Source organism: Equus caballus, chromosome 2, assembly GCF_041296265.1.
Source record: "Equus caballus isolate H_3958 breed thoroughbred chromosome 2, TB-T2T, whole genome shotgun sequence".
NCBI lineage: Eukaryota > Metazoa > Chordata > Mammalia > Perissodactyla > Equidae > Equus > Equus caballus.
The window spans coordinates 29,505,109-29,528,532 of record NC_091685.1 but is presented as its reverse complement, the minus strand read 5'-3'; the positions used below and the strand labels follow the sequence as shown (position 1 = coordinate 29,528,532).

At 50.4% G+C, this 23,424-nt stretch overlaps 1 long non-coding RNA gene across 1 annotated transcript; it reads right to left on the bottom strand.

Annotated features, from left to right (window-relative positions):
• Window positions 1-5,139: 5,139 nt before the first annotated feature.
• Window positions 5,140-12,272, bottom strand: LOC111772405 (uncharacterized). Its single transcript, XR_002806238.2, has 5 exons — window positions 11,648-12,272; window positions 11,190-11,276; window positions 9,649-10,724; window positions 8,043-8,241; window positions 5,140-5,765 (listed from the first exon to the last, which is right to left on the bottom strand). It is a non-coding gene; the product is annotated as an uncharacterized lncRNA (long non-coding RNA).
• Window positions 12,273-23,424: the final 11,152 nt, after the last annotated feature.

Here is a 23,424-nt window from a genome sequence, read left to right as displayed (position 1 = left end):
CTTGGGAGAATGCTACTTGCCCAGGGCCACTCAGTTGGTAGCAGGCCCAGATGAAAGCCTGGCTCTCACCTGCTACCCAGTACTGTTCTCAAAGAGTGAAGCTGGGGAGCCTGGACACTTCCTTCCCTGCCCTGCGCTGCTCTGGGTCCTTTTCCCAGCCCAGGCATCATGAGAGCAGCCCCAGGGGGCAGCTGAGGACACCTCCCTTCCCTGCCCTCCTCCAACTCAGGCCAGCTGGGTAAGGCCTGATGACCCTACTGCTCCAGGATCGCAGAGCCCTGTACTCCTTTGAGTCCAGAACCTTGGAAGGGAGACCTATCTGGGAACCTGTGCATCATGCAGCTGCCCTCCCAGGTGCCAGGCTCGGCTCTAGAAGCACAGGGTCTCCAGGGAGGCTGGATTCCTGGGAAGGCCTAAGTCAAGTCCCTGAAAGGAGTCAAAAGGCTCCAGAGGTCAGGCTGTGAGCCGGGAGACCATCAGGAAGGGTTTCAGTGGACCAAAGTAAGAGAAAGGACCAGTGTGTGGTGCCTGAGCTGTCCTGAACCCCTTCTTGTCCTTTCGCCAAAACAAGACCATCTATTCATTGGAGGCAGCAAAGCAGTGCGGCACGTGGCTGTATTCTGCCTGGGTTCACGTCTTAGCTCTGTTGCTCACCAGCTGTGTTACCCAGGGCAAGTTCTGTAACCTCTCTGGACATTTATTTATCTCCTCAACTCTAAAACTGGTTAAAAATGCTCACCATACAGGGTTGGCATGAGGAGTAAATGAAAGAATACATGTATGCTCACGCACCTGGCATCTAGTAACTGTGCAATAAATAACCAACTATTTATCTCAATTCTTTACTCTCTCCCTATGCCAATAAGTGAGAAAAATAAAGGCTTGCTGTAAGCCCCCAAATTGTGAGGTAGCCTGTTACGCAGCATTATTGAAGCAATTCCTAGCTCATACACATAGCAAAGCCAGGGTGCAAACCCAGGTTGTTGCACTCAAGACCACAATCTCGACCGTGCATGGTTCAGCGGGGGCACAGTGCAGAAGGGACTGAGTTCCTACAGAGACTCCCTGCCTCAAGGCCACGTGGGGTGAGTCCTACAGAATGAGGAATTCACCAAGCCATGAGGAGGGGAAAGAACTTTCCAGGCAGAGGGAACAGCATGTGCAAAGATGCAGAGGTGTGAGAGGTGGGGTAAGTTTGGGGAATAAACCATCATGTTCTGGGGCCGGAGTGTAGGAGACCCGTTGGCAGCAGATAACATTAGAAAGGTAGGGAGAGGCTGGAATGTGGAGAGCCCGCCAAGGGAGGGCTTTCTCCTGGGGGCACTGCGGAGACTGGAGTTAGAGAGGAGACAGGGTTTGCTTTGGAGAGAGCTGGGTGGGATGGGGTAGCTTTCCTCTCTGCAAGCCTAGTGAGGGGCCTTCAAGGAGCCCGGTCAGAGGCGTGGCAGGTGTCCCCTGGGACTCCGTGGCCTGGTATCTGACTCTTGCCTGAGAATCCCAAAGAGCTGGCTGCCTTCTCAGGTGAGCAGGCCACAGGTGCATGCTGCCCCTAGGCCAGAATTGGGCCACAGGGGAGAGTCAGCCGGAGTCAGCAGCAGTGGACTCAACCCAGGAAGGTCTCCTAAAGGGGCCACGAGGCCTCAGCAGAAGAGGCTGGAGGTGTCCTGGGATGTCCTAGGATTAGGATGGGCGTCCTAAGCAACTGGCTCATAGAGATGCTTTGCTCTCGGCAAAGGATCTGCCGATGGGAGGCCCCGCAGTGACTGTCCCCAGTGTGGCAAACGCAAGAGGGAGCCAAGTCACACCTTCTTCGCCCACCCCAGATTTCAGCCTCAGTAGGGGTGGCCAGCACTGACCCCAGCCCCATCCCGAGTGCCCACCAGGCCTCTTCCACTTTCTGGCCTCTGAGCTCCCTCGGAAGCTGTAGCACAGCCCGCTAGCTTAGGTGCAAGAAGTACAGGTAGGCGACACACTGGAAACAGCCCTCACCCAATGGTGCGTGGAAGCCGTTGGAGAAAGCCACAGGCTCCTGCCCAGAAGCAGCCGGCTCTGGGAGGCACTCTGCCTGCGGGGCAGGCTTCCCGGAGGCCAGGCTCCCTCGCCTACAGCAGCGTCTGCCCGACACCTCCTCCTCCCTGCTCTGCCTCCTTCCTTGTCTCACTCTCCCCACGCCCTCCCTTCTGCTTCCTGGGGTCACCTCCCAAACAAACTCCTTGCTCCTATCTCTGTCTCAGGCTCTGATCTGGGCGGAAAGCAGACCAAGACTTCCAGGAAAGCACTCCCCACCCCCACAAGAAAAAGAATTATCTTGAAGCCCCTGCCAAGCCTGGAAAGCATGAACTCTAGCTCAAGAGAGTAGGTTGCTTAAGTCAGACCTTTCCTGACCCTGTAACGTTTCCTCCAGGCTGGGGGTGGAGGGGGGTGGGGGGCAGAGGCTCAAAGGGCAGAAAGAGAGAAGAAGCTGACCACGTGTTCTTTTCCCTGTCCAGACTCCAAGCTGCCAGCATGTTCCGACCTCTTGCCCTTTACACTTGATGCTCCTTCTGTGTGGAGCTCACTTTGCCCCAGAGAGGACCGTCGGCACAGTTTCTGGGGCCCTGTACAAAACGAAAATGCAGGCCTTTGTTCAAAAATTAAGAATTTCAGGATAGTGACAGCAGAACATTAAACCAAGGGTGGGACCTTTCCGAGCACAGGGCCCAGTGTGACTGCACACCTCCCACGGCCATCACGCTGGGCCTGGCTCCGATCAGCTGAATGTCTGGCCGCCCCCCTTCCTTCGGATCTCTGTTTAAATGTCACCTTATCGGAGAGGCTTTCCCTGATACCTATGTAAACTGGTACCTGACCTTCACCCACCCCGACACCCTACCAGGCCCCTCGAATTACCCTTCCCAGCCTCGTTTTCCTTCAGGGCCCTCAGCACCCCTGACACGCTGTCTGATTCTTCCTGCCAGAATGTAAGCTCCCAGAGGTCGTCAGTCCTGTCTAGTCACTGCTGTGTGCCCAGGACTGGAAGAGTTCTGACACGTCACAGGTGCTCAACAGAATTCATGAAAGGGAGGGGAGAAAAGGATGGAGGGAAGGAAGGAGGGAGGGAAGAGAGAGGGAAAGAAGACATCTTCACGGTGGAGCAGGCCTGGGCTAAGGGAGAGGAAGTCTCTGAAGCTGTGACTCTTACTCCCTCAAGTTAGTGAAACCATTTCTTTTCTTTTCTTTTCTTTTCTTTTTTTTTTTTTGTGAGGAAGATTAGCCCTGAGCTAACATCTGCTGTCAATCCTCTTTTTGCTGAGGAAGACTGGCCCTGAGCTAACATCCTTGCCCATCTTCCTCCACTCTATATGTGGGACATCTCCAGCATGACTTGCCAAGCAGTGCCATATCCGCACCTGGGATCTGAACCAGCGAACCCGGGGCTGCTGAAGCGGAACATGCGCACTTAACCACTGCGCCACCGGGCCAGCCCCACCGAAACCATTTCTGGAGTTCCAGTGATTGGAAACTTTTTTTTTAAATCTAAGAGTGTCTGGTGAAGTCAAGGGACCCGCTCTCGGTTTCAACCAAGGGACAAGAAGACCAAGCCCACTTAGGGTGTAACAGGCAGTGGGGGGAAGAGACAAAGCTGTTTTCTTTAGTACGACAGAGCCACAAGTCCCGCCTTGCTCAACATGCTGGCTCCACAAGCTTGTGTACGCCCCGGTTTATTTACACAAAGTAGCATACCAGTGGGTGTTCGATACCTTCCTTTTCTACTTAGCTGTTCTTGGAGATCATTGCTTGTCTGCACATAAAAGGCCTCTTCCTGCCTATTTATGGCTGAATAGTTTCCACTGTATGTATGGATCATAATTTGCTTAACTGACCTCCTATTTGTGGACATTTAAATTGTTTCCAGTCTTTTGCTTATAAACAATGCTGCAATGAATGACCTTTCTTTTGCCTGCATCATTTTGCCTGAGTGTAAGAATATTTGTAAGATGAAATCATACAAATAGAATTGTCGAGTCAAACGGGATTTTGATAGATACTACTAAATTGTGCTTCTTCGTGTTGGGCTGATTCATACCTTCTCAAGCAATGCGTAAAAGTATTTCCCTCCACGACTGCGTGTGGTATCAAATCTTTTGATCTTTGCCAATCTGCTAGGTGAAAATGGAATCTCAGTTTTCTTTTACTTCGAATGTCTCCTACTATGAGCGAGGCTGAATATCCATTAAAACACACTGTGATATTGCAATTTATTATAAGAAATATGTATTTGGTCTCTAACTGCTTCTGGCACAGAGCTCCTGAAATCTTTGCAATTTCTTAAGTGATAACAACACTAAGAGCGTCTCTTGTTCTGATATTTGTCTTTGATCCCATTCCTGACACAGGGTTCCTAAATCCCTTGTAATTTCCTAAGTGATAAGAGTACTAGGAGCATCTTTTGTCCTATTGAGGCAACTCTGAGTGGGATCCTGATGACTCCTGGGGCGGGGTGGGCTGGTCACCAGAAAGACCAAACCATGATTAGAAGCTAGGAATTTTCAGCTCCACGCACCCCCCGCTTCCCCCTCCATTTCTCCAGAGAGAGAAGTGAGGCTGGAAATGGAGTTAATAATTGATCATGCCTACATGAGGAGGCCTCCAGAAAATCCCAATAGCATGGGGTCTGGAGAGCTTCCAGGTGGATGAACACACCCACATACCAGGAGGGTGACACACTCCAACTCCACAGGGACAGCAGCTCCTGGGCTCGGGACCCTCCCAACATTGCCCTACGTATCTCTTCATCTGGCTGTTTGTATGCTTTATCATATCCTTCAAAAAGTTCTGTGAGCTGTTCTAGCAAGTTAACTGAACCTCCGATCATAGCTGCTTGGTCAGAAATACAGGAGATGACCTGGGCTTATGACCTGTGTCTGAAGGGGGTGGCAGTATTGTGGGACCGAGCGTTTAACCTGTGGAATCTGATGCTATCTCTGGGTAGATAGTGTCAGAATTGAGCTGAATTCTCAGACTTCCTGCTGGTGTCTAAGAATTGCTTGATGTGGTGTGGAAGGTCTCCCCCGGCCTAGAAACACACATGTTGGAATTGGGTCCAGGAACCCAAAAGACACATTTACAAGACAAAGAATTCACCATAATCCCCACCTCTAACAATCTAGCTGGCTTTAATTTCCTCATTTCCTTAAGTTTACAGCCCATATTCCGACATTGTTTTTCATAGTTTTAATCAGAAAAGACAGAGAATTTAATGTTCTGCTCTTTAGTTCCATTCATTTTTTTCACCAAACATTTATCCACATAATAGTCAGGATGAGTTAGGTTATGCTGCAGTAACAAACGATGCCAATATCTAAGCAGCTTAAATCAGCCTGTAGTTCTTGCTCACTCTACATGTCAATTGGCTATAGAGTGGCATGTCCTTGTCATTCTCACTGCAGGGTCCAGTGTGATGGTGCAGCCAGCCACCTCCTCCAAGATTAAGAGTATGGTTAAGTTGCTCACTGACTTTTAAAGTTTCTGCTCAGGAGTGACGCATATCACATCCATTCACATTTTGTTGATGAAAGCAAGTCACTTGGCCACAACTAACTTGAAGGAGCAAGGAAGTGCAACAGGAGAAGAAAGAAATATTTGGTGGCCAGCACTAGTGGCTACCACACGGAGCATCTAGTCTGTGCCTGGCTCTCTGCTCGGTCCTGGGAAAAGGGAGATGAATTAGGTATTGTCCCTTCCCTCAGTCTTCTCTGTGGTCCAACATGATCAGAGTGCTCTTTCTGGGGAAACACATAACAATCACTTTTAATAGTTCCAAAATGTCCCATCAATAGAACAGACCATAATTTGCTCAATGATTTCTCAAATGCTGCGTATTCAGGATACTTTTATTTTTCTTTCTTTCTCTTTTTCTTTCAGTATTAAAATAACATTGCACATGGAAACAACCTAAGTGTTTATTGATGGATGAATGGACAAAGAAAATGTGGTGTATTTACATACAGTAGAATATTATTCAGCCACAAAAAAAGAACGAAATCTTTTCATTTGCAACAACAATGGATAGAACTTGAGGGGATTATACTAAGTGAAATAAGTCAGATAGAGAAAGATAAATATGGTATGATTTCACTTATATATGGAATTTAAAACAAAACAAAACAGGGCCAGCCTGGTGGCATAGCTGTTAAGTGCACATGTCCCACTTTGGTGGCCCGGGGTTCACTGGTTCAGATCCCGGGTGCAGACATGGCACCGCTTGGCAAGTCATGCTGTGGTAGGCAGCCCTCAAATAAAGTGGAGGGAGATGGGCATGGATGTTAGCTCAGGGCCAGTCTTCCTCAGCAAAAAAAAAAAAAAAAAAAGAGGAGGATTGACAGCAGGTGTTAGCTCAGGGTTAATCTTCCTCAAAAAAAAAACAACAAAAAACAAAAACAAAACAAAAAGACTGAGCTCACGCATACAGAGAACAGACTGTGGTTGTCAGAGGGAAAGAGTGGGGGGTGGGTAAAATGGCTGAAAGGAGTCAAAAGGCACAAACTTCCAGTTATAACATAAATAAGTCCTGGGGCTGTAATGTATGGCATGGTGACTATAGTTAATAATACTGTATGGCATATTTGAAAGTTACTAAGAGAGTAAATCTTAAAAGTTCTCATCAAAAAAAAACCATTTCAACTACTTACGGTGACAAATGTTAGCTAGACTTGTCATGGTGAACGTTTTACAATATACGCAAATATCAAATTATTATGTTGCACACCTGAAACTAAGGTAATGTTATATGTCAATTATACCCTAGTAAAAAATAAATAAATAAAATAACATTGCATACAATCACATCAAAGAGAAGTAAATATTGAGGAATAAAAATAGTGCAAGACTTGTACAAGGAGGTCTACAAAATATTGCTGAAAGCAATTTTAAAAGGTGTAAATATATGGAGAGAGAGTTTATCTTCGTGGATTGGAAGACTCCAGAATGTTAAAGGAGCAGTTCTCTCCAAATTGATCTATATATTCAATTCGATCCCTAACAAACTCCCAGGAGGTGTTTTTTGCAGAAATTGACAAGCTGACCCTAAAATTTATAAGAAAATGCAAAGGACCCAAAATAGGCAAAACGATTCTGAAAAAGGAGAACACTGAAAAAGGAGAACTCTGTACTAACCCAGAAATAAACCCTTATAACCCTTTATTTACCCAGAAATAAACGCTTACATTTATGATAAATTAACTAAAAAAAATGATAAGTCAAACTGAAAGAAAACATTTGCAAATATCACATATCTACTAAAGGACTTGTATCTAGGATATGTAAAGAACTCTCACAATTCAATAAAAAGATAAATAATTAAACTTTAAAATGGGCAATGAATTTGAATAGATATTTCACCAAAGAGGATGTATGAATGGCCAACAAGCACATGAGAAGACGGTCAGGATCCTTAGTCATTGTAGGAATGCAACTCAAAACCACAGTAAGTTACCACTTTACACCCACTAGGATGGCTATAATTAAAAAGAAAAGAAATAGGGGCCGGCCCCATGGCGGAGCAGTTAGGTTCGCACGCTCTGCTTTGGTGGCCTGGGGTTACCGGTTCAGATCCCAGGTGCGGACCTAGCACCGCTCATCCAGCCATGCTGAGGTGGCATCCCGCATAGAGGAGCTAGAAGGACCTTCAACTAGGAGATACAGCTATGTACTGGGGGGCGTTCAGGAGAAAAAAAAAAAAGAGGAAGATTGGCAACAGATGTTAGCCCAGGGCCAATCTTCCAAAAGAAAAAAAGGAAAGAAATCACAAGTGTCAGGGATGTGAAGTAACTGGAACGCTCATACATTGCCTCTGGGAATGTAAAAATGGTGCAGCCACTGTGGAAAACAATTTGGCAGTTCCTCAAAGAATCAAACATAGACTTTTCGTATCACCCAGCAATTCCACTCCTGTGAATCTACCCAAGAAAGTTGAAAAGTGTGTCCACCCAAGACTTATATACAATGTTCCAAGGAGCATTATCCATAACGGCCCCAAAAGTGAAACAGCCCAAACGTCTTACCAATGATGAAAAGGTAAGTAACATGTGGTACCGTGTATCCATGCAATATCATATGGTTTGGCCATAAAAAAGAACAAGGTACTGACACACGCTGCAACATAGAAGAGCCTCAGAAACATGGTGTTGAGGGAAAGAAGCCAGGTGCAAGACACGCGTGCTGCACAATTGCATTGATCTGAAATGTCCAGAAAAGGCAAATCTGTAAGAACAGAAAACAGATTAGTGGTTGCCAGAGCTGGGGGTGGGAATAGGCCTGAGACATCTCTCTGGGATGATTGAATCATCCGAGTCAGAATCTAATTCTAAAATTAGATTGTGGTGATGGTTGCACAACTCTGTAAACTCACTGAGTCATTGAATTACACACTTCAAAGAGGTAAATTTTATGGTATATAAATTATGTCTCAATAAAACTGTTAAAAATAACATTGCAGTCAACATCTTTTAAACAGCAAATTTAATATCATTTTTATTTCCTCACTATACAGAGGAGATCATTTTTCAGCTTGCCGCTTGATTTCAGATTCGCCTGCCTGGCTTCCTGAGGTCCTCCAGAGTTTGCTTCAGACTCTGGGCTCAGGACACATTTAATTTTCCTGCTTGGAACTGAGAGATCTCAGATCTTTCTACAGACTGGCACAGTCAGGCAAGGCTCTTTGAAAACAGAGGCATTTCACAGCTAGAGAAACTGAGGCTCAGAGAAATAAAGGGCCTGCTAAGGCCACACAGCGTTTGGCGTTTGGCAGCAGTCCCATCAATGTCTAGCCCAGACTGGCTTCATAAGACAAGTCCCAGGGGAACCAGTCATGGACCGAGCCGATTCGGCGTGGCACAGGTGGCCCCAGGACTCCTTCCAGCCAGAGCCCCTTTAACTTCTCTGGAGACTCTTGCTCCTGCTTGAGATGCTCCTGTAGCTTTTCCCTCTCAGGTGGACAAGCACAGTCTCACTTTCTAGGTCTCTTAAAAAGTATGGTCTGGTTTGCGATCAAAATTTTCGTGTCCTTTTCAGTCTAAAGTTTCTCCTTCCTGATAGCTCAGAGGATGAGATAGAGGTAGCAAATGTGTTCTTTGTCTGGTGTGGTTGCAACGGGGCATCGGTGCCTCTGGGCACAGCAGGTACCCAAATGCTGATTCTGTCCTCTTGGGGCACTTTTGTGGGTTCCCAAGAGAACTCCCCAGCAGGGACTGCACGTGGCACTCCCAGGCAAGGTGGTGGCACTCTCTAGCCAGTCCCATATGACCCCCACCCCTCCACTTCCGCACCCTCCTTTCACCTCTCTGCTGCAGTTGTCCTGCCCTGGGAGGAAGCCCCCTTGGGCAGGGTCCTTTTCGGAAGGCTCACAGCCACCTTCCTTCCTGAGGTTTTACTTCCTCCCCATGGAAACAGTCGCCATTCCCCACCACCTGGGCAAGAGCAGCCTGTTGCCAGAGGAACCGGTCACAAGCTGCTGGCCCTGTACAAATATTAGATAGTATCTTTGATCCTGATAACAAACTACAAGGTAGGCATTTTTCCCTCTGCTCCACCTCCCTTCACAGCTGAGTAAACTGAGACCCAGACACAGAAAGCAGAACTGGCTGGTACTAGAGTCCAAGTTTGCCTCACCTCAAAGCCCTTTTCTTGGGGCCCGCCCCACGGCCAAAAGGTTAAGTTCATGTGCTCTGCTTCCGCAGCCTGGGCTTCCCCAGTTCAGGTCCTGGGCGCGGACATACGCATCACTCATCAAGCCATGCTGTGGCAGCGTCCCACATAGAAGACCTGGAATGACTTACAACTAGGATACACAACTATGTACCGGGGCTTTGGAGAGGAACGAAAAAAAAGGAAGATAGGCAACAGATGTTAGCTCAGGGCCAATCTTCCTCACCAAAAAAAAGCCCTTTTCTTTCTTCTACATCAAGGATCCTCTTGGTCAGACTGAGGTCATTAACAGCAAATATTTATCAACATCATTAACAACAAATATTTAGTGAGTTCCTGGCAGTGGTGAGGCAGATCAGAACAGGCAGTCTCGGCAGACCGGAGACCTGTTGGGCAAAGGGCAGGAGCAGGAAGGAGTTGGGATTGCCCAGCTGAGAACTGTCCTGGGGCCCAGGCCCAGGCATCCAGAAAGTAGATCCCGAGAAAGAATATCTGCAGCCTAGGGGCCAAGGAACAGGAGGTGGAGGTGCCATTTATCAAGGCTAAAACAGAGGTTTCGAAACTTTGCTACAAATGGAATCACCCAGACATCTTAAAAAAAAAACCCTGATGCCTGGACCACCCCCCCCCCCCCCCCCACCGCCCCTGCCAGACATTCTGATCTCATTGGTCTGGGGAGCAACCTGGGCATCAGGATTTTTAAACGAGTAGCAGAGTCTGTGGCCGGGACAGGGTGTGGGGAGGAGGGGCAGGCAGCTCTGGAGGTCTGACAGGAGGAAGTGGCAATGACATAGCCTCAGGCAGCCTGAGCTTCCAGGGCAGGAAGCCCAGGGCCCAGGGCACCAGGCTGGCCCAAAGTGGCACTTGGGAAAGATTGGCTGCAGGCCCGTGGGAGGGAAGGGTGGGCGGGACAGAAGGACGGGACGAGAAGAGAGGCAAAAGCCCAGACGGTGCCGTGGGTTTGAGTCCATTGTCTGTCGCTAGCTTTTTCTGTGACCTGAGACACATCGCTTCCCCTCTCTGGGCCTCAGTTTCTCCATCTGGAAAAGGAGAGGATTGAATTTGATGATGGCTAAAGATCCTTCCGGCTCCAGGGTTGGAGGACACCCCAGGCTGGACCTCCTAGTGTGAGATAAGCCCGCATGGAGTTTCCGATCTGCAGATCTGCAAACAGACCCTGCACTCCAGTCTGGGCAGGGGGCAGGCACAGAGGCTCACGAGCACCCCTCGCCCCTCCCTGGCTCCCCGGCCACTCCATCATGCTGCCAGACACGGGTCATGGAAATTTCCTCTTAGGCCCTCTAGTCCAGCCCAGGGAATGTGGCTATCCTTCCAGCTTCAAGTGGAAATTTCCGCTCTCCCCCTGACAACTAGTGGGAGACACAGTGGAGCTGCAGACAGAGATCGTGGCATTGGGGTGGAGGGTGACTCCTGGTTACAGGCCACACAGGGTTCATCAGGGGGCCAGGCGTCCTCCTTCAAGAAGTATTTATGGGGCACCTCACCTACTGTGTGCTGGGCCCTATTCCAGGTGCCAGGGACGCAGGACAGAACAGGACAGGCTCAGTCTCCGGCCTCCGGAAGCATCTCTCCTAAAGGGGGGAAGAGAACACACATGAGTACTGCAGATAAACTGAGGCGTCGTAAGGAAAAGGGCGTGATGCTGGGGCAGGCAGGTGGGTTTTAGAGAGGGTGATCAGGGAAGGCCTTGCTGCGGGCGAGGTGACGTTTGTGTGCTTGTCAGGGGGAACAGCAAGTACAAAAGTCCTGAAGCAGGGCCATGGCTGTCATGTTGAGGACGCAGCGGGCAGAGGAGAAGGTGATGAGATCAGAGAGTTTCCTGCAGCGCCTTCCCAGGGTAAGGACTTTGGATTTTAGGCTTAGTGCCGTGGGGAGTCCACAGGACATTTCTGAGCAGAGAGGGGAGAGGATCTGACTACATTTTATTTATTTATTTACTTACTTATTTTACAACCCGAGGATGGTGTTCATTTCAGTATTGGGCAGATTTCTTCTCAAAAGCTGCTCCAGTTTCAGGAGGCCAGCGTAAGCGTATATATTTTGCCAGGATAAAGTTATACTTGTGAATGAACTCATGCAACAGACATTCTGCAGTTGCATCATTGGAGGCATTTGTAGCGGACAGTCAGAGGGCCTGACCCGTCCCCCTGCTGCTTGCTGATCCACATCTGCTGGAAGGCGGAGAGAGCAGCCTGCAAGGAAGCCACCGCTCCGGATTTTTAGTGCCTAAGGAGAAACTCTCTTCATTGGCCGTGATTTCTCCCTGCGTTCTGTTGGCCCCCCTGCAATGCTGTGTGGGCACACAGATCCTTTCAGAGGTCAATAGCACACTTCAGAACCGAGTTAAAAGTGGTTTCATGAATGTCACAGGACGCCAAGCCCAGGAACGAGGGCTGGAGGAGACGCTCTGGACATCTGGACCTCTCATGGCCAAGGACGACCTCCTGACCATCAGAAGCTCACAGCCCTTCTCCGGGGAGGAAGCGGAGGACACAGCGGGGGCCATCTCCTGCTCCAGGTCCAGGGTGATGCAGCAGAGCTTTCCCTCCGCGTCACACACCAGTCCCTCTCAGCTGTGGTAGCGAGGCTGTAACCTCTTTCCGTCAGGCTCTCCTCCAGGAGGTCATCTCCCAAGTCACGGTCAGTCAAGTCCAGAGGCCAGCGTAGGGGAGGGTGTCACCCTCACTGAGGGCAGGGTGTCACCCTCACTGATAGGCACTGTGAGGGCAACACTACTCCAGAGTCCACAACCACCTGGAGGAGGGCCCGACCCGGGCAGCAGCACGCCTGGAGGGTGTTGAGCTGGGCCGTCCTCTCCCTATTGCTCTTGGGGGTCAGTGGAACTTTGGTAAAGAGAAGAGGGTGTTCCTTGGGGCAACAGGAAGCTGGGGGTAGAGGGTGTGATGCCAGGTCTTTCTCCATGTCAGCCCAGTTCAATGAGGCGCTTCAGGCTCAGAACGTCGCTCTTGCTCTGAGCTCATCACCCATGTATCTGTCCTGTCCCACATTTCCCATGATGCTCTGGGGGCATCATTCCGCTAAAGCCAACTTCGCACATGCCAGAGCCATTGTAAACGCCGAGAGCAGCAATTTCTTCTTCCATTTTGATGTAGCTGAGGTGGCAAAGGGGTTGGGCAGAGCGCTGGGGTGGAGAACCCGACTTCAGAGGGTCACCGGGACTGTGTTAGAGAACACACTGTAGGGGCCAGGGCAGAAAGAGGGGGACTAGTGCAGAGGCTCCCGTAAAGATCCCAGCAAGTGACTAGTGGTCCAGGCAGGGGAGTCACAGGCCCAGGGAGGAGGAGCTGAGGGAAGTGGTTGGCTCGTGTCCGGGAGTCTGCCTGCCTTGTCCTTCCACTGCCAGATCATTAACCGCCCCCTCCTCTCCGCAGGACACATGCATGGGACCCCATAGTTACCATTTCTTCTTTCATTCATTCATTCCATCAAGTATTTGTAGAATGCCCAGGCAAATCTGACCAGGGTCCACACTGCTCAGCGCCCATTGGCGGCTCCCCAGTGCCTACCAAATCAAGTCCAAACTGCTAGCCCTGGCCGAGGGCCTTGAGATCCTCCCCCAGCCTCATGCCTCCCTACTCCCCCCATGTCATAGTCCAGTCGCTCCCACAGGCTGCCGTCTTGCCTCTCTCGTTCCTCCACGTGCTGCTCCCTCCACCTGAAACACCCACGGCTGCTTTTTCACCTGCTCTACTCCTGTTTCTCCTTTGAGACTCAGCTCAGATGCTGACTCCTCCACGACTGGTTGACTGGTCCCCACCACCTCAGTCTGACTTGGTTGCCCTTTTCTGTGCTTCTCTTGGCCCCTGTGATACCTACCAGCACCCACCACACTGTGACGCCTGTTAATTGCCTGTCCCCCTCCTAGGCTGGGTGTGCTGTTCTGTGACTTGTCCTGTATTCCTAGCAATTGGCACAGAGAACATTTTTTGAAAAGTGGGATGAATGGATGAAGGGTGCCAGGCCCTTGTTAGGTGCCCGGAATATACAGATGAATAAGAGACATAGTACCTGTCCAAAGCAAGGAGAAAGGGGAAGCAGGAAATGGTTTGTCAAACAGCGATCAAAAGGATTGCAGGAAAAGGGGGCCAAGAGGTGGCCCAGGGGGTCAGTGAGTGCAGTGGAGTTTCTGGAGTCAGAAAGCCCCGGGTTCAAATCTCAGCACAGCCACTTAGTTGTGTGACAGAGGCGGCTTGCTTACCTTCCTGCAAAATGGGCTTGGTAATAATAACACCTCCCTCACAGAGAGAGAATGCAGCCTAGTGTTTGGCTTATAGAAAACACCAGAGAAGTATGTTGATTTTTTTAAATTTATTTTTTAATTTGTTTTTGGGGAAGATTAGCCCTGAGCTAACATCTGCCACCAACCCTCCTCTTTTTGCTGAAGAAGACTGGCCCTGAGCTAGCATCCGTGCCCAGCTTCCTCTACTCCATGTGTGGGACGCCTACCACAGCATGGCGTGCCAAGTGATGGCATGTCCACACCTGGGATCCAAACCGGCGAACCCCGGGTCGCTGAAGTAGAACGTGTGCACTTAACCACTGCGCCACCGGGGTGGACCCCAATATGTTGATTTTCAATTTGCTAACATAATGGGTGGATGAGGAAGCCTGTGAGAATAGACAGGCCACATTTTACCCCTGTCCCCTCTTTATAGTTCAAATCTTACCACCTTTGGATCAAATGAGAATGCATAGCCCAGAAGTCAGGTCCGGCTTCTAGGTTACTCCAGAGTATAAACTCCTCAAGGGCAGGCATTTTTACCTGTTTGATCCACTGCTGAATTCTCAGCAGTGCCTGGCGCATAGTAGGTCCTCAATACATATTTCTTGAATGAATGACTGAATTCTGGTTTCTCTTCCAAAATCTCAAACTCAACATGACTCTGTTAGCAACAACTGCATTCCGCAGCAAGCAATGAAAAGCCACAAAACAGTGGCTTAAACAAATAAAAGGATTAATTTGCCTCCCACAACAAGAACCCGGGGGAAAGGCAGTCAAAGACTGCTATGCCAGCTCAGTGATAGTATCAAGGGCTCAGGCGCCATCTATCTCCCCGCTCCAGCTATCTTATCCAGTGGCCTCTACCCTAGTTGTCACAAGATGGCTGCTGTATCTCTAGTATCCTGTCTCCATTCCAGGCCGGAGAAAGGAGGATGGGAAAAGGGCAAAAGGCAGAAGGAGGGGACAGACAGGTCAATGCTTGAAGGAAAAAAAAAAAACCTTTCGGCCTTCTATTATGAAAAAGAAGGAGAGAGAATAGATACTGGGAAGCCAGCTAGCAGGGTCTGCCATGAAGGTTAAGTGGAAACATTGCTTCTTTCCATCCGGGTTCCTTCTCCAGGCTTTTCCATTTGAGTAGATGACACCTCCATTCACTCAGCTGCCCAGGCGAAAAACCCCAGGGGGCATCCCTCACCCCCCCACCCCGCCCCGGCCCACATCTCATCCATCAGCATCCTGTTGGCTCCACTGTGATAGACTCTGAATCTGACCTTGTCTCTCTATCGCATTGACCCCCCCCTAGTCCAAGCCACCCTCATTTCTCCCTCCCGCACGCCTGGCTCCCCTTACATCCACTCTCCTCGCAGTGGCCCAAGAGTCCTTTACAAACATAATCACCCCCTGCTTAAAGTCCCCAGAGGCTTCACATCACACACAGAACAGAATGCGACCCCTCGTCCTGGCCCAAGGTCTGCATGGCTGGCGCTGCCCAGCCCCCTTGCCCTGGGCCCCTTGCTCATCCTCTCCAGCCATGCAGGGCTTTGTGCTCCTTCCTCACACCTGCTGGTTCCTGCCTTTGGGTCTTTGCACTAGCTGTTCTCTCTGCCAGGAGTGCACTGCCGCCTGCCCACCTACTCTGTAGAGGACCTCGCCCCTGCTGCGGTCACTGTGTGTCACAGCACCTCTTTCATGTTCTCCATTGCACTCATCATCATCTTTTGTTATTGTCTGTCTCCTCCACCAGAATGTAAGCTCTTGAGGACAGGGAGCTTGTCTGCCCTGTACATAGCTGTCTCCCCAGGGCCTAACACTGCCTGGCAGGTAGGAGGACTCGAAATGTACTTGTTCAGTGAATGAATAAGTGATTGAATGCAGAGGCCTGTTCTGGGTAATCCTTTAGGGGACCTTCCAGCTCTTGGACATCTGAAGAGAAAGGAGAGGAAGGAGGTGGAAGGTAGAGGCCTGATACCTGAGATACAAGTCAGAAACTGGAACCGAGGAGTGATCCTCTGCCCACCAACAGCCAAACCCTCCTCCCTGACGGCCCTGGTGATGCGCCCAGCAGGGGCGTCTCTGGGGTGGGAGTCAGAGCCCATTTGGGGAAAACAGGAGGGAGGAGGTGAGAACAGGCACCCGCCGTTTTGAATTAGGTGAATTCAGGCCAGAATGAACTGCCCATCTGGGGAATGGTGTCAGTGCCTCCTATGGTGCTCCCACTGACCAGCTGTGGGTCAGTGACGTAACTCTCCGAACCTCAGTTTCCTTGTCTGGAAAATGGGATAAGAATAGTATTTACTTCACAAGGATGTTTTAAGGATTCCACAGGATGGAATATGTAAAATGCTTAAACAGTGCATAGCAAATGGTAAGTGCTCAAAACACCTCAGCCATAAGAGAGAAAAGAGAGACTGGAGGGAGCAAGAAAGTACGGAGAAAGGCAAGAACAGAGGGAGGCAGGTGGCCAGGAACCCGAGGCGGCCCAGTCTGACATGCTGGGAGTTTAACTCTCCCAGAAAAGATACAGAAATTTAAAGCATCCAAACTTCAGCACCCACTCCTCAAAATGGACTTTCGAGTTCTTCTGATTCAACTCCCTCATTTTCTAAATGTTCTGAGTCCCAGAAAGGACAAAAATGTCTCAAAGACGCCCAGAGAGTTAGCGGAGGGGTCGGGCCTGGAGGGCTGGCCAGCTGGGGAGGGAGAGGCTCAGAGGGGCCGGTGGGGTGGGTTATGAGCCCCCTGTTCTTCTCAGTCTGGAGGGAGAGGGTCTGTCTTCCTCTGTCCCCTCAGCTGCAGCAAGGGGCCGTGGCAGGCTGAGAAGCCCCAGCAGTCGGCAGGAGGAACACTGGGCAGGAAGGGGCAGGGAGGGGCAGGGCACTGACTCGTCCTGCCTATCCCCCAACCTGGGCTAGGCCCCTCCTTAAACCCAGCACAGGCTCAGTACGCGTCCAGCTGTGAGGGATTATCCCCATTTGACAGATGAGGGTACAGATGCCCAAGGCCCCTTGGCGCTAATAGAGCTAGAACTTGATCCCACCCTGTGTGACTCCAGACAGCTCTGGCCCGCTCCTGCCTGGGAACTGAAAGGCCTAGATTTGGGAGCACCACTAACTGGCTGTAACCTTGGGCAAGTCCTTTCTCTCCAGCCTCAAGCTCTTCCTCTAAACAAGGAGGGCAGACAACAGGGTCACTGAGGGCCCTTCCAGTCGGAGCTGACATTCTTGGAAGTCTAAACCAACTCGCCTCCCCCCGCTGGCTGAGTGGGGGAAAGGCTGCCAGAACATCCTGCAGCATCTCATTGGGCCCCCTTGCCCAGGGCACAGGGCAGGCCTTTCCCCAGAGAGCACTCCTCTGCCCAGCCCGGGGAGCACAAGGCCTCCTCCACTCCCTTCCAGGTTGGTGCCCATCCGTCCGCTCCTCCAGCCCAGGGAGGCTGGGCCTCAGCCATGCCACTCTCTGGGGCAAATCTCAACAGTTTGGGGAAATGAAGCCAAACAATGTACAAGCCCTTCGATCAGGTGCCTATTTCCCCCAAGCCTTCGAGGCTTTGGGAACCCAGAGGTCAACATTGAGGCCAGTGCTTCTCAAACGACATTAAAAATTTTTTTCTAATCTGCTGAGAACTTATACTTTTGCAAAATTAAAGAAATATACGAGGGCCAGGCCGGTGGGACAGTGGTTAAGTTAGCACATTCCGCTTCAGCAGCCCGGGGTTTGCTGATTCTGATCCTGGGTGCGGAACCTACGTGCTACGTCAAGCCATGCTGTGGCAGGCGTCCCACATATAAAGTAGAGGAAGATGGGCACGGATGTTAGCTCAGGGTCTGCCTTCCTAAGCAAATAGAGGAGGATTGGCGGTGGCTGCTAGCTCAGGGCTAATCTTCCTCAAAAAAAAAAAAAGAAAGAAAGAAATATACAAGACAGCGGTAATGGTTATATAACATTGTGGATGTACTTAATGCCACTGAATTATACACTTAAAAATAGTTAAAATGGTATATTTTATAATAAAAAATTTTAATAGATAAAATGAAATTTAAAAAAAGATGCGCAATACTAGCCTCGACTTTAACCGACCTTGTTAGATTGTTTAAAAGTTTCTAAATGCTTACTTTCCATTTCCGTACTTAGCTCATTGCAGATGGGTAACAGTCTGTGGATTGGCCGTGGTCTGAGGACACCTCTTTGATAGCATCGATTCAGGCTGTTGAGAGGTGGACGCTGGCGTTGCAGAACCTCTCAGATTGCCAGAAGGAACAAGGCTCCTGCATCCCTGTTCCCCTAAGCAGGTACTTCTGGACACCAAGTCAATTAACCTCAAGATGTCCCAGGCCAGGCGCGCTGCGCTGACTTACGGCTGGATCCCTCCTTCCATCCCAGTCTGTCTCCCAGGACCTTCAGGATGTACATTGTTATTAAAGTGTCCCCGCCAGTGGCCCCTGATAAGCATACAGAGCTGTGGGGTCGGGGTTGGAGTGGGGCGACCTGGGAGAGAGAAGTACGTACAGGTAGAGGCCCGCCTTCTTTGATTCCAACTCTATACAAAACTTGGCCCAAGCATCACCTCCTGCAGAAAGTCATCCCGGGCCTGCAGCCAGACTGAGGGCCCCCGCCTGCGCTGCTGCATCACAGAACAGGTCTCCCTGCATTCACATGGAACAGTTGACATAGTAAATTCGAAGGTGGTGCCAGCGCCTCTGGGGGTTGGAGGTGGTGTCACCTGCCTTGGTTCGAGGGTCTGACCAGATTTCAGGGCTTGTCTGGGTGCCCCTGCGCAGGGTACAGTCTGTACAACTCTAAGCAGTGGCCCAGGTAGTTGGAGCTCCAGGCCCATCTCTGGCAGACTTCAGGGGACTGGGGAGCAGGAATTGTGTCTGGGACGTTGCATCTTGAGTACAGAGGTCTCCGCCTGGTTGAGCAACAGAAAACACTGGCTTAAAAAAATGTAGACACTCTGGCTCCAATTTTAGGAATTCTACCTCCAGAGGTCTGACAAGGGTCCTGAGTCTCGAAAACTTTTTTTTTTTTTTGAAGATGATTAGCCCTGAGCTAACTGCTGCCAATCCTCCTATTTTTTGCTGAAGAAGACTGACCCTGCCTGAGCTAACATCTGTGCCCATCTTCCTCTACTTTCTATGTGGGACGCCTGCCCAGCATGGCTTGCCAAGCGGTGCCATGTCCACATCCGGGATCTGGGCTGGCGAACCCCGGACACCAGGAAGTAGAATGTGCACACTTAACTGCTGCGCCACCGGGCTGGCCCCTTGACATTTTGAAAAAGTGCCATGTGACTCTGATGCCCAGCTGCTGTCTGACCCATAAGAGGTGTCTGGTGACTGTGCTCATAGAAGTGCAGCACGTCTGTGAAGGGACACACAGGGATCTGTGGCCTGCGGGGAGGGGAGCTGGGGGACATCAGAGGAAGATGAGTCACTTTTTGTTATACATCTTTTTGTACTGATTGGACTTTTAACCTAAAAAAAATGTTTGACCAACTGATGTTGTTGCTGTCATCTACGTGAGGGACCACCAACTCTAGGCCTGCGGCTGGGGCCTGCTGTCCGGCGAAGGACAGGAGCAGGCCAGAGGAACGGAGAGCTGCAGAGCGCGTGTCCCACCTCAAGGGGGCAGCAGCCGCCCAGAGCCTGCTGACTGTGTCTGGGTGGGACTGAGCGCAGCGCTGCCAGATCTTCCTGCTTTTTCCAGATAAGCCTGAAACCACATTTTCAAGTAGAATTAATTGTCAACTAATTCGAAAATGTAGAACACAGCATGGGCCGAACACAACACGTCTGCGAACCAATTCTGGCTGCGGGCCACCAGTCCGTGCTGGCGGGTCTAGCAGGACGCTGTCAAGGACTGGGCACCTTGGAGGCCAATCTGCAAAGCCAGGGCAGACCCATCCTTCGCTTCTAGGAAATCGAGTTCACTTCCCATGGGGGTCCACACAGGACGAGGACAAAGCAGGTGCCCCAAGGCCCACAGGGGTCACCCGCCCACTCAAAATGATCTAATTCCACACATATTTATTAACCTCCCCTCGTGTGCCAGGCTGAGTGCTGGAGGTGGTGAATGTGGTGAATGTGACAGTCACAGTCCCTGGTCTCTAGGTGGGGAGACACACTTGAAAGATAGTTGCATAATAATTACATTTGCGACATGAGGAGCTGCAGTATAGCATGGGGATCCTAAGTTTGAGTTTGATTCCTGATTTCACCACTTGCTAATTATGTCACTTTGGGCAAATCATCTACTCTAAGTCTCAGTTGCCTCATTTCTTGCCGGTGAAAGGGGTATGACAACATCATGGGGTTGTTCTGGGGTTTCACTGAGATAATGCAAATCCTTATTAGCTGCTGTTGTGAAGTACGGAGAGCTGAGAGCACCTAAGAGGCTTGGCAGGGAGCCCCACCCGGCCCTGCCCCATCCCAGGCCGTACTGGGGCTTCTTGCCAGTGAGGGGAGTGGGAGGCCAGTTTGGAAGCCTGGGCCCAGAGGCCGCCTGCACCCACAGAGGCTCAGTCCCCTTTGCCCCCACCATGCTGCTGAGGTGGCAGCCGTGGGCATTTGGCTAATCCCTGGCCTGTTTCTTCTTCCCTTGGATCCATTTCACAGCTCACTTGCCCCCAGTAGGACTTGGTGCCCAAGGACAGGGACGGTAGTGCTCCTGACCACACTGGGAGAAGGCTGGGCCTTTCCAGCTATGGGCCAGAGGCCGTCTTTCAGAGCTCATCAAACCCCACAACTATGTTTTAAAAATCTGGGTGCACGTACAAAACATCCGAAAACCTTCCTTGTGCAGCTTAAGTGCAGAATACCAGCTTCCACTGGCAGAAGCCTCAGCCACGGGGACACTGTGGACCTTTTGTTTAACTTGGGCGAAGAGGGAGGGGGCAGATGGCAGGAGACTGAAGTGCCAGCACTGTTTCTGGGGCCTTGCAGTTCAGCTCAGTGGGGGAATCCTGAGTGGCCGAAACATGGTCCCTGATCTCAGGGGTCTGCAATCTCACCAGGGAGAGAAGACCCAGAACCACAGTCCTGGATTTGGAAGGGAGCTTTCAGGGTGCCTGGCCCAACCTCCTGTCCAAAGGGGGAAGCTCCTCTCTAAGGAGCCCGGCTTTCATCTTCTTGTTGTTCCTAAATGAATCCATTTAATCATGATTCAGACAACTGAACTAACAGTAAGGTGGCCAAACCATTATCTGGGAGGACAGATTTACATGAGTGCCAAAGCACTGCTGGAAATCAGAACTCTCCCCTGGGAGAATACACACAGCAGAAAGGAACACCTTTATAATAAAGGGATGGGGGTGGGGGTGAGACCTCTCTTCAAGGGCATGCCAGAGTAACAAGAGATGGTCACTGACTGCCCTTTTAGGAAGGGTGGCACTGGCTGAATCTGGGGCAGAGGGGAATTGTTCGGGACAACAGAGGGGACGCCTGGCTGCAAGAGCTGCCGCCCCTGCCTGTGCAGGGCCTGGAGTGAGGCGGCCCGTGTTGGAACCTCACCAGCTTAGGACCACAGGCAAGTTACACAACCTCCCTAAGCCTGTTTACTTCTCTGTACCGTGGAGATGTTAATAGCCCCTAGCTCACAGGTTGGATCTGAGGAGGCAACTTTCGTAACAACGCCTGGCAGTAACCGCTCAGTAAACAGTAGCTTATTATGGTAGCACCATTTTCCAAGTCAGTGGTGGGCTGGCCTATTTCTCCTCCAGTTGCCCTTGTTTGGCAGTAACAGTCTCCCAGTTCCTCGATGCGGTGTCTGTCACATCTATTGTCCCAGAGCCCAATGGTCCCCTCCAGCTCAGAGCCTCATCGCCTCAGTCCTGTGCTGCTCCAACAGCCTCCACTGGGGTCTCCATCGCATTCTCCCTCCAATTCATCCACAACCTGCCTCCATTTTCTCTCCCTCAAAATGGCTTTGTTCACTGAACACTACCATCCCCGTCTTCTAAAGTCTCCACTGCTTAGGATAAAGGAAATGGAGAGGGGATCTTTGTTGAGAGCCTGCCATGAGCCAGTAACTACGGCAGATTCTCTATGCGTGATGCAGTTGTGTGCTTGCCAGGGGTTTAATAACTGTTTGGATCCCTACCTGACTTCTCAAAGGACTGGCTCAAGGCCCTCCTCCTCTACCAAGCTTCCCAGACCTCTGAGGCCTCCACCAAACCAGTCTCCTCTAGAATGAGCGTATGGCCAAGAACAGCACCCTCAGCTGTTCTATAATTCTCCTCCCCGCTTCATGCACAAGCACACGATGGCTGGGACCCCATTTCATCTTTTCATTGCTAGCACATAGCCCAACGTGGAGCACATTCTAGGTGCTTGTTAAATGTGGATTTAAGGGCCCTCTTTGCATCCCTCAAATCTCTCTTTTCCACCAAGGCCGGTCAATCATGATGTCCAAGTACAAAAGCCTCAGGAAGAAGGAACAAGCCTCATTTTCCACTCAAGCCAAAGGGAATGGAGTGTGCTCCTTGGTGACAGCCTCCGGGCTGCAGTCAAACCATTCTGGCCTTATGAGACTAACCTGTAACGGAAGTGCTGCCACGGGAGATGCACACTCTGAGGACAGGAAAGAGAACACCCATGCCCAGGAAAGCAGCCACTCCCCAGAGGCTCCTGGGCACCCACCACTCCTTCAAGTTACATGCAAAGAATTCAAGTGGAAAGTACTTAACCAACCCAGCTCAACCTTCCCATTTTATCCAAGAGAAAACTGACGCCCAGGATTAAGTGCCTCTCCAAAGGTCAGAGGTGAAATAGAAAAGCCGGGGCTTCTGATTTTGTGGGTAAGATGCATCCCCTTCAGTTCCCTGTGACAATCGCTGTCACAGGTGGAAGCTCAGGACCACTCTGATACTAAGTCAGGGCCACCATGGCGCTGGCTGTAACTATGAGACCCTCCCTCAGGCCCATCTTGACGCTTATCTTGCTTTTTCTGGAGCTGTTCCCTTCTCTTCATGTCCCATATGAACAAAAGCTTACTGCCCTCTGCAGGACACCCAGTATCACAACTCTGAATTTCTATCTTAGGTCGTCTTTATATCCCGGCTACTCAGAACTGGTGTTAGCTTCCCATAGACACCATCTCACCCATGCAAACTCTAACACCTACTACGTGCCAGAGACTGAGGGTGAACAATGCTGAATTTCTGCACACCAGCCTCACCTTGTCCTATTTGTTAAGATATTGTCTGAATCTATGGTTACATTCAACTACACTTGATCTTGCTCCTGTTTGCCCTACATGGCCATAACTCTTAAAATTCAGCCGTTTTCATAACTCTGAAGTTGATCATCCTGGTCTAAGTAAATGTGTAAGTCAATTCAAGGCACACAAAAGCTGCACAACCCTTTCAAGAGTATAACCTTGGCTCACTCACTAGCCTCTGGTTGAAACTAGTTGTCATTATTTATATGGAGTGCTAAATACCTACCAAACACAGTTGTCATCATGTTCTCTGTGTACAC